This window comes from Molossus molossus, unplaced genomic scaffold (assembly GCF_014108415.1).
Source record: "Molossus molossus isolate mMolMol1 unplaced genomic scaffold, mMolMol1.p scaffold_m16_p_22, whole genome shotgun sequence".
NCBI classification, from domain to species: Eukaryota; Metazoa; Chordata; class Mammalia; order Chiroptera; family Molossidae; genus Molossus; species Molossus molossus.
The window spans coordinates 22,450,088-22,462,187 of NW_023425358.1; the positions used below are offsets into that span (position 1 = coordinate 22,450,088).

A 12,100-nucleotide genomic window follows, 5' to 3' on the forward strand; every position below is an offset into this window, starting at 1 on the left:
TGCCGAACCAAACCAGCCAGAGCCAAAACATTCTTATTTGTGACAGAAGTATTATTTATTTGATTTAATTTAATTTTAAATCCTCACCCGAGGTTGTTTTTCTATTTTCTAGTTAGAGTGGGAGGGAGGGAGAGAGAGAGAGAGAAATATGGATGTGAGAGAGACACATTGATTGGTTACCTCCCGCATGACCCTGATCAGGGCCAGGGACGAACTGCAACAGAGGTACGTGTCCTTGACCGGAATCGAACCCGAGACTTTTTGGTCTGCGGGCTGATGCTTTAACTGCTGAGCCAAATCGGATAGGGCAGATGTTATTTATTTTAAACAAAAGTTGTAGCCCAGACTTTTCCTAGACAGTATATATGATACTATGATTAAAACAATTTCAGAAATGAAAGGAAGCTGAAGAAGCATTTAATTTTACAGATTAGGAAGCAGATTGTCAGTTGGGTAAGGTGGTTCCTTTAGAAGAAGCATGTAGCTCTTCAGAGGCTGGCCCTAGACCTGAATACTCTAAGAAGAGGGCCATATCCATTGTAGTGCTTCTACTTCTCTAGGAGTTCAGAATCTAGTGTTGGGCTTATTTGTAAAAAATAAAAAAAGAGAGACAGAGAGAGAGAGTGAGAGAGAGAAAGAGATAATTATATAGATGGTATATTTTAAAGATACAAATAATCTAATTGCTTTCAGACATATCTTTTGTGACTTATTTTCTTAAAATCCCTTTGTGCTAATGCTTAAGAAATCCATGGTAAATGCAAATATAATAGTAACATTTGTTTGCTGTTCTGTCACCCAGTAAGACATTCAGAAATGTCTTATAACCTCTTGAGGTAGCTGGTCAAGAGGGATATATGAAACACCAGAATCATAGTCACTGAGAGGCCTGGTTTGAGGTGGAGCGTGGGATCACTTTCATGAGGATCCTGAGTAGCCAAGAAGCAGCCTTAAGGGGGTCTATGTTTTGGGGGAACAAGAGAAACAGATAGTTGACAGTGGAAATAGAGAGATGTTGACCACATATATGATATCATATATCATAATTTCAAGAGAGGACCAGCTCTAGGTCAGAATAGGTGATGCAGAAGGACCAAGAGTAAGGTGAAAAAATGACTATGATTAATAAATATAGAATAACTTATCTGAAAAGTAAACAGTTTATGATGATTAACACAAATATGAAATAGACCTCATTTTAAGTAAGTCATCAGGATGTACTTGTCACTGTTCTAATTGTTTGTGAAACCATGTAAATGCTATCCTATTTGTAGTAGTCATGAAGCAAACAATTTAGGAGAACTGAGCTGTATGGAACCAGTGTTTCCAGTAAACAATTGTAACTATGGGTAAATTATCTGTGTCAATTTGAACAGAACTCTCTGACATTTTTTAAAGTGTATCCATAATATATCTTTGCATTGCATCATACTGGATTAAGAATAAATGAGAATATAAAATTCTTAAAGCTAATTTATAAATTATTATGAATCTATAGAATATACTGCTGACATTTATAAGTTGATAAAATTGTGGAAAAGTCAGTAGATTTATTTATCTTTTTGTTTAAAATTCATATGTAAAAATTTTAATTTTCATAGATACCAGTTAAAGAAAGGATCTTAAATTATAGATGATTGACTGTGTATAATTACATATACAAATATAATGAACATTTATACTGACCAAATAAACCAGGAAAGATTAATAGGCACAGAGGTTATAATATATCACCATGGATGAGTTTTATTTATTTTTTTATTATTTTTTTAAAACACCTACATCCTCCCCTCCCCTCCCCTCCCCTCCCCTCCCCTCCCCTCCCTTCCCCTCCCCTCCCCTCCCCTCCCCTCCCCTCCCCTCCTCTCCTCTTTTCTGACTTGAAAGAGAGGGAGGGAGAGGGAGAGAGAGAGAGAGAGAAACATCGATGAGAGAGAACATCGATTGGCCACCTCCTGCATGCCCCACACTGGGGATTGGGCCAACAACTGGGATGTGCCCAGACTGGGAATTGAACCGGTGACCTCTTGGTGCATGGGTTGACACTTAACCACTGTGCCATATTGGCCAGGCAACCATGGATGAGTTTTAAACACTAATATAAAATGTACAAATTTTGGTTAAATAGAACCAGATATTTGTTCAGAATTTAAAATATACATAATTTCTTAATGGACCCTATACTCATTTTAAAGACGTTTCCAATAATATGCTTCTAAAGGGAATAATTTTAAAAATCAAATATCTTTTAAATGATTAAAATTGTTAAACATTTACACAAGTTGTTGGGGATACAAATAGGAATTCAATACATTTCCTCTACAAGGAAGGATAAGATTAGTTATCCTTGAAATATCCTTGAAATATTAGTTATACCTGAAATATGAGGTGGCATATGTTAGTATCACCAGAGAGAGTGAATAAAAAGAGAGGTCACAGCTGAGTTGGTGGAAGAAAGAGAAGGGTTTGGAGTTTGGGATAAGAATTAGTAAACCAGCCCTGGCTGGTTTGGCTCAGCGGTTAGAGTGTCGGCCTGCGGACCAGAGAGTCTTAGGTTCTGTCTCCGCTAAGGGCACATACCTCAGTTGCAGTTTGTCCCCACCCTGGTTGGGGTTTTGTGGATGGCAGCCACTCGATGTGTCTCTCTCACATCGATGTTTCTTTCTCTCTCCCTCCTGCTGTATCTGAAGATAAATGCAAAAATGTCCTCGAGTGAGGATTACAAAAAAAAAAGAATTAGTAGACCAAAAGAGTCTGCATGGTGGAGTGGCATTTCAACTAGACTTGGTGGACTCATTTTTACCAGATGAAGACAGGGAGGCCATTCCAGGCAGTGAGAATAATATAGGGAAAGGCAAGCTCTAAGCATGTTTTTACAACATGGTAAGGAATCCCAATTTGGCTGGAGAATAGACTTCAAGTGCCAGCTGAAATCCAGATGGTAATTGGCCCCAAAGATGGTTAAATTAGGGTTTCACATGCTTATTCTCTTCCTAATGCTTGGTGAGTAACTGGTTTTTCTCACACTTTCTTATTAAAGGAAAATGAAAAACTGAGTAGGTTGCAAATGATGGGATTTTATTTGGCGCTGCAAGGATTTTTATAAATACTACAGCAGCTGTTAACATGTTTTTCATGATTGCTCTATGCTTATCAGAATGAATCTCCTCATTGTTTCAAGCATAAGTCTACATTTGACTCAAGTTTATCTTTGAATGTTTGCCATTCTCATTTGTTTGAACTCCTTTGGGTAAAATTAGTTACCTGATGATAAGAATATCATAAATTTGGAATTCCAACCACTTCCAACTTCAGAAGGTCATCTCTTTACTACACATATTATGTAGGACAGTTAAACAATCAGTTTGAGGTCTGTAGCACAATTCACAAAGCAACAATCCTTCCTGTATTTCCAAATAAAGTATTTGAAGGGAATGATATTTGCAGAATGTGCTATAGTGGTAAATTTAGAGAGTACAAGATAATTACTTGTAATTATGGCAATTTCTGTAAGGGAAATCATCTTAATTTGTTCCCACTAAGAAATAGAATTGCTCTACTCATAGCATTTGAATCTTTTTAGGAGATTAATGCTGTGTGCCTTCATTACTTTGAATGGACATTACAGCTTTTCACTACATCTGAAATTACCCCTTTAATTCAAGCTTCTGTTTGAATTTCTGTTGAATTCAGTCTTCATTTAAAAAAAAAAAAGATATTCCAGAGCCCTTGTTGAAGAGAACTTACACATCTATCCTAAACAAATTGTAAGAGAATAGTACATCTCTACTAGGAGAATAAATTCCCAAAGAAGTCATAGTCTGGATGGTGAAAAGAGCCTTTAACTCATACTTGGAGTAGTCTCCTGTCATGCTATTCCCTGAAGATTTTAAAATTTAGATGGCCTTAAGGCTGATGGGTAATTGCTATGGCTTAAAAGGAATGCCGTTTCTGGGCATTTTTATGAAGACAGAATTTTGACTACATTTTTATTTTTAAGTATTTAATTATACCATTTGGGAAAGGTAACTTGTATGTAGTTAAGACAGAGAGAAAATTGGAAGGGGAAGAATGAGTTTACACCAGAATATAATTAATTGGAAAGAATATTGAACAAGAAATGTATACATAGGGGATGAAGGTGCTAAGTATGGAAAGTTAACTCATTGTTAGGATATGATTGTCCACAAAAATAAATGATTTCAGTCTTCAGAGCTGCTGGGTGACTTAAAAAATTTGGAATTTTTCAATTAGCACCTATTTCTTCACATTATACAGTAATTTCTTTTGGCTTCAATGAATTGAGGCTGGTGCCTTAGTGCTAAAATTTCTGTCTCCCCTGATGCCAGGTTCAATACTCAGCAGCAGCCATAAGTCGTGCTTGAGTAAAGCAACTTTTAGGCTGATCAGCTAGAGCTAGTGAGATGTAAAAGCCACAAATGATTCAAGGGTTCTTTGATTTTAAAATGTCCTGCCCTTTCTATTAAGGTCTAAACTTGCAGTCAAGCTTGGGTTAATTGATTGAATAATTATTTCAATATGTATTTATTGATGGCCTATTATGTGTTAGGTGCTGGCTATTTATATCATAATGAGGGGGGAAAATGAATAATGCTTAATGGTGACTCTATTATCTCAAAATTTGCCATAGTTCAGTTTATCCTTATGAATGTTTGCTAAGTAAGTTAGTAATTACTGAATTTGAGAGAATCCAACTAATTTACTAACTATATGCACTCTAATAATTTATGAAGTGTTAGACCTTGGGGGTGCAGATTTAGATATAATGTGATCCACATTCTTAAGGAGCTTACAGTCTAGACAGGAAGTCAGATGAGAAAATAAAGTTTTGCAGTACAATATGATAACAATGGTACCGCATACAGGGTGCTATGGGAACACTGAAAAGCAGGAGAAAGGAGGAGGAGGTGATGTGAGCATGGAACTATGTGTAGAAGTTGTCTGGGTTAATAATCACCATGTATTTTTATATAATAGACTTTCTCACAGCTTATCCTTTCATTTTTATTATAGTGATTCTGAAAAGTAACTACAGTAAAATAATTTTAAAAGGGTTCAACATTCCAATTTCATTTATTTCCATGCCATCACATTGTTGTTCATAGTTTGATTTCCTCTTAAATACTTTTGGAAGATCAAAGTGCATTTCTTACATAATCACCTCTAATTAGATTAGTTTTCACAGTTGGATTCTTAATAAAATGAGTGGTACCTCTAGCCATTTTTAATTTTTTGCTTTATGGCATAGTGTCCTTTTTTTTTTTTTTTAAATCTTCTCCTGAGGATATTTTTCCATTTATCTTCAGATGGAGTGGAAGGGAGGGAGGAGAGAGAGAGAGAGGGAGAGAGGAAGAGAGAGAGGGAGAGAGACATCGATGTGAGAGAGACACATCGGTTGGTCACCGGTATCCCTTATGACCCCAACCAGGGCAGGGATAGAATGCAACTGAGGTACATGCCCTTGACTGGAATAAAATCCGAGACTTTGGTCTGCAGGCCTATGCTCTGACTGCTGGGCCAAACCAGCCAGGGTGGCATAGTGTCTTTTAAGAAATACTTTACTATACAGACCTTTTGAATATATTATACCCATATTCATTTTTTCCCTTAGTTTATTTTAAATTTAGGAAATCTGTTCTTGAAGTATATTTTACTAGTCACGGAGGAGGAAAAATTCTATGGTGAAATAAATTTAAAAGTGTACACACTGTCTCTTTTTTGGACATTCAGTTGGCATATTGTGAGGGTTCTTAGAAAGAAGGGGAGGAGAAGAAAGACTTTTTTACCTTTATTTAACTAAGTATTTCCCAAATATTACCTCTTTTTAAAAATAATATGAAAATATACGTTGGGAATTGCTTTCTTAACATATCTTTGTTTTTGGACTATATATAAGAATTCATATACTTAGCCCTGGCCAGTTTGGCTCAGCAGTTAGAGCGTTGGCCCGCAGAACAGAGAGTCCTGGTTTCAGTTCCCGCTAAGGGCACGTACCTTGGTTGCAGTTTGTACCCGGCCCCGGCTGGGGTCATGTGGGTGGCAACCACTTGATGTGTCTCTCTCACATCGATGTTTCTCTCTCTTTCTCCCTCTCTCCCTTCCGCTCTGTCTGAAGAAATATGCAAAAATGTCCTCAGGTGAGGATAAAAAAAAAAAAGAATTCGTACACATAGTCAATGTGGAAATATTCTGTTCTATGATTGAAATTAATTAGAAGGAAATAACAAGAAAGAAGACAAGAGAAAGAAATAAAATGAGAAGACAATAGGAATTAGAGAGCTGTGAGAGAGAAATATTGGCAGCAGCAGTAAAGGTAAAAAGGAAACTTACCTTGTAAACATTAAAAAAATGTTATTAAAATGTGACATCGTGAAATCCATTTATTAGGTTCCTGGATTTAACATTTCCCCAGAGATATGAAAATCTTGCTAAGTGCCGAAGTATTTTTCTCACATTTAATTTTTACAGTGCTTAAAACATTTCCTTACTGTTTTTCCTGAAAAACATTATGAGGGTTTTACTTTATTATTAAAAGACTAAAATTTTAACAATATAAAGTTAGATAAGAGGGTGTAGTTCCCTTGGTGAGTTACACAATTGGGAAAACATTTTCCCTTCCTGACTTTTTAAGGGCGATAAGTTTGAGGTAGATAAAAAGAATCCTTAAGTGTGATGTTGCCTTAGGTAGTGTGAACTGTAGTAGAATGCCTTTAAGTCTTCAATGAAGGTATGGGTTATTCAGTTATTTGGTTACCTTTTTTGATGGAGTGCTGTTATTATTTTGGCCCTCTACTGGGATAAAAGGCCATTTCTGAACTTGATTAGGGGGAGGTTGGGGAGGGCCATTGAGTGTGTCCATCCTAGTCTTGCCAAGAGTTGAGAGAAGAAAGGAATTGAGTGGGAGAAGCATGCTCTAAATCTTGTCAAAATATTCTAGTTAGCTGTTGCATGGTGTATCAAGTAGTCACTTTACACCAAAGCAGCCTTATAGGGGGTAAGAAACTTGAGGAATTGTAGAGCTCTTTTGGGGTTAGAAGGTAGCTATATTAGGAATTAGAATGGCTTGGTAAAACTCCAACAAACTACATGAGGATAGATTAGGAAAATGTGTAAGTTGGACTTTTTATTAAATTCAATTAATTCATAATATTCTCTGCTTGTGTTTTTAACCCTGGCATTAAGTTTTTTGTTTGTTTGTTTTTAATGTCATCAGCTATACTGAAGGGAAACAAAAGGAAGGTTTTATTGTTGTTTTCTTTCATTCCCACTAGGGTAGGTCATTCATTGAATAAATATTTACCAAAAGCCCATTGAATTTTGATAAGGGAAGCAACATACTTCTTGGTGACAGACATTATCGAAGTGAATTGACCGCAGGGGAAAGTGAGTCTGAGGAGACATTGTTGGACTCTGTTATTTTAGTTGGAAAGAGTTGCCCTTACTCTTTCTCCAGTGTTCTCCATCCTATTTCAACTTGCCCAAACTGAACTCATTCTTCGGGGCCTTACTCAAGCCCTCCTCTCCATGAGGCTTTGTGAGATTCACCAAGCTGGAATTAATCCCTTTGTTCACTGCACCATTTTGCTCTTATTAGAGCAGTTGATTAGTGAATTGATTGATTAATTTATTCTTCCAATGCATTTATTACACACTATACCAGCTATTCGGCATATCAGGGAAGGAGATGATCAGTACGACTGCATCCCTGTCTTCAATGAGCTAATTGTACATTGCATATTGCTTCTTTATATTAGTTGAACCACTAAAGAGCAGTGATGATACTTACTCATCCTCTCCCATGTGTCCAGCATAGTGCCTGACCGTACAAGGCATTCAGCAAATGCCTTTGAATATATTGAATTTATTTTTGTTTCTGGCACACATAACTGAAGATTCATGGATATTGCTCCATTATAGTTGAAATTTGTATAACAGGCTTATATAGGAGGAAACCAGAGTTCTGACAGCTTATATTAAGTGACATATCCAGCTGTGTTTAGTAAGTCAGTAACAGATGAATTCATATTCTGATACATTTTATGTTAGTTTGCAAACCATTGAACTAGTGTGCCTTACTTTAGCTTATTTTAAATAAACCAAATAACTGAAGAACTATGTTTTAGAAATATAATTTGTAGTAGAAACAAAGAGTTGGAGCTTTGTTTATATGTACAGTGATTTAGTAAGCAATAGAGTCAGATGTCAAAAGGCTTTTAGGTCACTGGTTGAGTAGCATTGTGGCTTATTATTTACCTTTCGCCTACCACAAATGTTCTTCTAATCCAAGAACCCAGGGTAAATGTTTGCTGAAAGTCTCTGTAACGCCTAAACAATGAAATATTCACATGCTTTAGTGGTGGCAAAATTGAATGGCCAGCAGCTGCCAGCAGCCATTCCATACTGATCTAATCCTGGAGGTTTGTGAAAGGGGAACATATGGATCAAAACTAACTGGAAATTAGCAAAGATCTAAATGTTTGACTAAATGTGGTTATAGTTTGGTATGGTAGAACCCAGAGGTGAGAAATGACCTCATATCAAAGCCTAGTGGTGAGAAAGAACTTTACTGGAAAGAGCTATGGCACAAACACAAATTTAGGTATGAGATGCCTTTACCTGGTACGATATTTAAGGAAGGTATATATATCAGATGTATACTAGCGCCTAGATAAGGAGATATTTCAAAACTACATAAAAAGGCATGATTCCTGCCAGGGTATCTTTGGGAAGCATATATTAACATTCAATTATAATACAGTATTCTAATTAGTATGTACTAGTAATCATGGGAACACTGAGAAAGAAATGTAGGGGAAACAGAATGTTTCCCACACTTGAGTGTTTTGTTGAGGCAGGGCATCATCATAGGTAAAGGCAGGAAGATGTGAAACAGTAGATTACATTTAATTTGTTTATTGTGAGAGTATAAAGTGTGATATACAAGTAATTATAAGAGCCTGATTTCCTGTATTCCCTGATTATTTTATTTTATTTATTTATTTTTCTTTATTGATTTTTAGACAGAGAGAAAGGGAGAGGACAGAGAGATAGAACATCGATGAGAGAGAACATCAATTGGTCGCCTCCTGCATGCCCCCACTTGGGGATCGGGCCCAAAACCTGGGCATGTGCCCTGACCGGGAATTGAACTGGTGACCTCTTGGTACATAGGTCAACGCTCAGCTACTGAGCCACACTGGCTGGGCTTCCCTGATTTTTTAATAAAATGGTATAAAAAAATGACAAATAATCTGGAATATGAGTTTTTCTCTGGGTCTTAAAAGTATTTCCTAATGTTTAATGCAGTATTCGTTCAATGAGTGAAATGACAACCTTTAATTTTATCTTTTTACGTGCAGTTATTTTATTAGGTGTTTTTATCAAGTTATTTCATAAGGTTAATTTTATGTGAGTCAGGTATATTAAAGAACCTAACATTTTCAGATGTAACATTCAAGATTTAAATTGTTCTAGTGATCCCAAAGAGTGATAGAGAAATTTGTGAGCTTGATAAAGCCACAGTGCCCCATGTGCCACCTGTGAGTTGCCTAGCTAATGAGTGAGCATAGCTGGCTACCCAGCAACCTCATTTTAAACCACTTTATAAAGACACACATTTGGGTTACTGCTAGTGTAATTTGACTTATCCATGCTGTACAGTGTCCACCATCCTCCATCCTCCTTTATATCATGATTGCTGATGTGCTGCATAGTATGGCCATCATCAGCACTTGGAAAACTTGCTCTGATTTTGTATAGATAAGGTTAATGTAGCAACTGTAATGATGTAACTTAATGGACTTTAGAGTTTATTTACATGACAGAATTTATTTTAGTGACATATAAATTACTTTAGACCAGTATTTATAGAACCATTGAAGATCTGAAGAGGGTTACCTAAATTTTTTTGGTTAAATTTTAGTGAATTTTGTGGGGAAGCTATATGCTATAGTATGTTTTGCAAATGTAGTATGTAGTATGTTTTAGAATGAGTCAGAGATCTTTAGGAATGTAAGGGATATATAGCAGTTTTAAGTTTTTACTATTTTTTTCTTTATTGATTTTTAGAGAGAGAGACAGAAACATCCATGAGAGAGAATATCGATTGGCTGCCCCCTGCATGCCCCCCACTGGGGATCAGGCCCACAACCTGGGCATGTGCCCTGACTGGGAATTGTACTGGCAACCTCTTGGTGCATGGGTTGATGCTCAGCCACTGAGCCACACCGTCTGGGCTAGTTTTTTACTATTAATCTGGATTTCTTTTCATCTCAGATACATGGTATATAATATCTGTATTTCTTCATTAAAAAACTGAACTATGCTTTCACTATTTTGAATAAAGAAGTAGGTGACTGGTAATAAAATAACAATTTATATATTTAAAAAATCTATATTATTGAGAGTATTATTACAGATGTCCCTCATTTTTAACCCCCTTGCCATCCACCAGTTCCTGCCCCGTCTCAGGCCTTCACCACCCTGTTGTCTGTGTACATGGACAATGCATATATGCATATACTGTAAGTTCTTTGGTTACTCTTCCTGCCCCCTCTCTCCTTTTCCCTCTGAAATTTGTCAGACCGTTCTATGTTTCCATGCTTCTGGTTCTATTTTATTTATCATTTTATTGTTTTCATTAAATTCCACATATAAGTGAGATCATGTGATATTTGTCTTTCTCTGACTGGCTTATTTCACTTAGCATAATCATCTCCAGGTCGCTCCATGCTGTCTCAAGGGGTAATAGATCTTTCTTTCTTTCTTTCTTTCTTTCTTTCTTTCTTTCTTTCTTTCTTTCTTTCTTTCTTTCTCTCTCTCTCTCTCTCTCTCTCTTTCTCTCTCTCTCTCTCTCTTCCTTTCTTTCTTTCTCTCTTTCTTTCTTTCTTTCTTTCTTTCTTTCTCTCTCTCTCTCTCTCTCTCTCTCTCTCTCTCTCTCTCTCTCTCTCTTTCTTTCTTTCTTTCTTTCTTTCTTTCTTTCTTTCTTTCTTTCTTTCTTTCTTTCTTTCTTTCTTTCTCACAGCTGCATAGTATCCCATCGTGTAAATGTACTACAGCTTTTTTATCCATTCATCTACTGATGGGCATTTGGGCTATTTCCAGATCTTAGCTATTATAAATAGTGTTGCTATGAACACAGAGGTGCATATATTCTTTCTGATTGGTGTTTTGAGATTCTTAGGATATATTCATAGACGTGGGATCACTGAGTCAAATAGCAGTTACATTTTTAGTTTTTTGAAGATACTCCACACTGTTCTTCATAGTGGCTGCACCAGTCTGCATTCCCACCAGCAGTGTACTAGGATTCCTTTTTCTCCACATCTTGCCAGCACTTGTTTGTTGATTTATTGACGGTAGCCATTCTGGCAGTGTGAGGTGGTATTTCATTGTTTTAATTTGCATCTCTCATGATTAATGACATTGAGCATTTTTTTCATGTCTCTTGGCCATTTGTATGTCCTCTTTGGAGAAATGTCTATTCAGGTCCTCTGCCCATTTTTAAATTGGATTATATGTCTTCCTTTTGTTGAGTTGTATGAGTACTTCATATATTTTGGAAATTAACTCCTTGTCAGATGTATCCTTGGCAAATATGTTCTCCCAGAGAGTGGGTTCCCTTCATTTTGATGATGTTTCTTTTTGCTGTGCAGAAGCTTTTTAGTTTGATGTAGTCCCATTTGTTTATTTTTTCCTTTGTTTCTCTTGCCCTAGGTGATGTATTGGTGAAAATTCTGCTCCTGAGGTGTCTGATATTTTGCTGTCTATATTCTCTTCTAGGATTTTTATGATTTCACGACTTTCTTTGAAGTATTTTATCCATTTTGAGTTTATATTCTTGCATATGGTGTAAGTTGGTGGTCCAGTTTCATTTTTTTGCGTGTACCTATCCAATTTTCCCAATTTATTGAAGAGACTGTCTTTACTCCATTGTATGCTCTTGATAGGAATTGTTACTGTTAAAGGACAACATTTAAAAAAATCATTGAATTTTAAAATAAAAATTAAACTTTTAGCCCTCGCCAATTTGGCTCAGTGGGTTAGAGTGTTGGCCTGTGGACCAGAGAGTTGAGGGTTC

The 12,100-nt window shown here is 36.4% G+C and overlaps 1 protein-coding gene across 1 annotated transcript in view; it reads left to right on the plus strand.

The window, feature by feature from the left end:
- The window catches only part of LOC118640270 (tetratricopeptide repeat protein 28-like), a 322,295-nt gene that overhangs the window by 167,025 nt on the left and 143,170 nt on the right, over positions 1-12,100 (plus strand). The gene's annotated exons all lie outside the window — the stretch shown is intronic.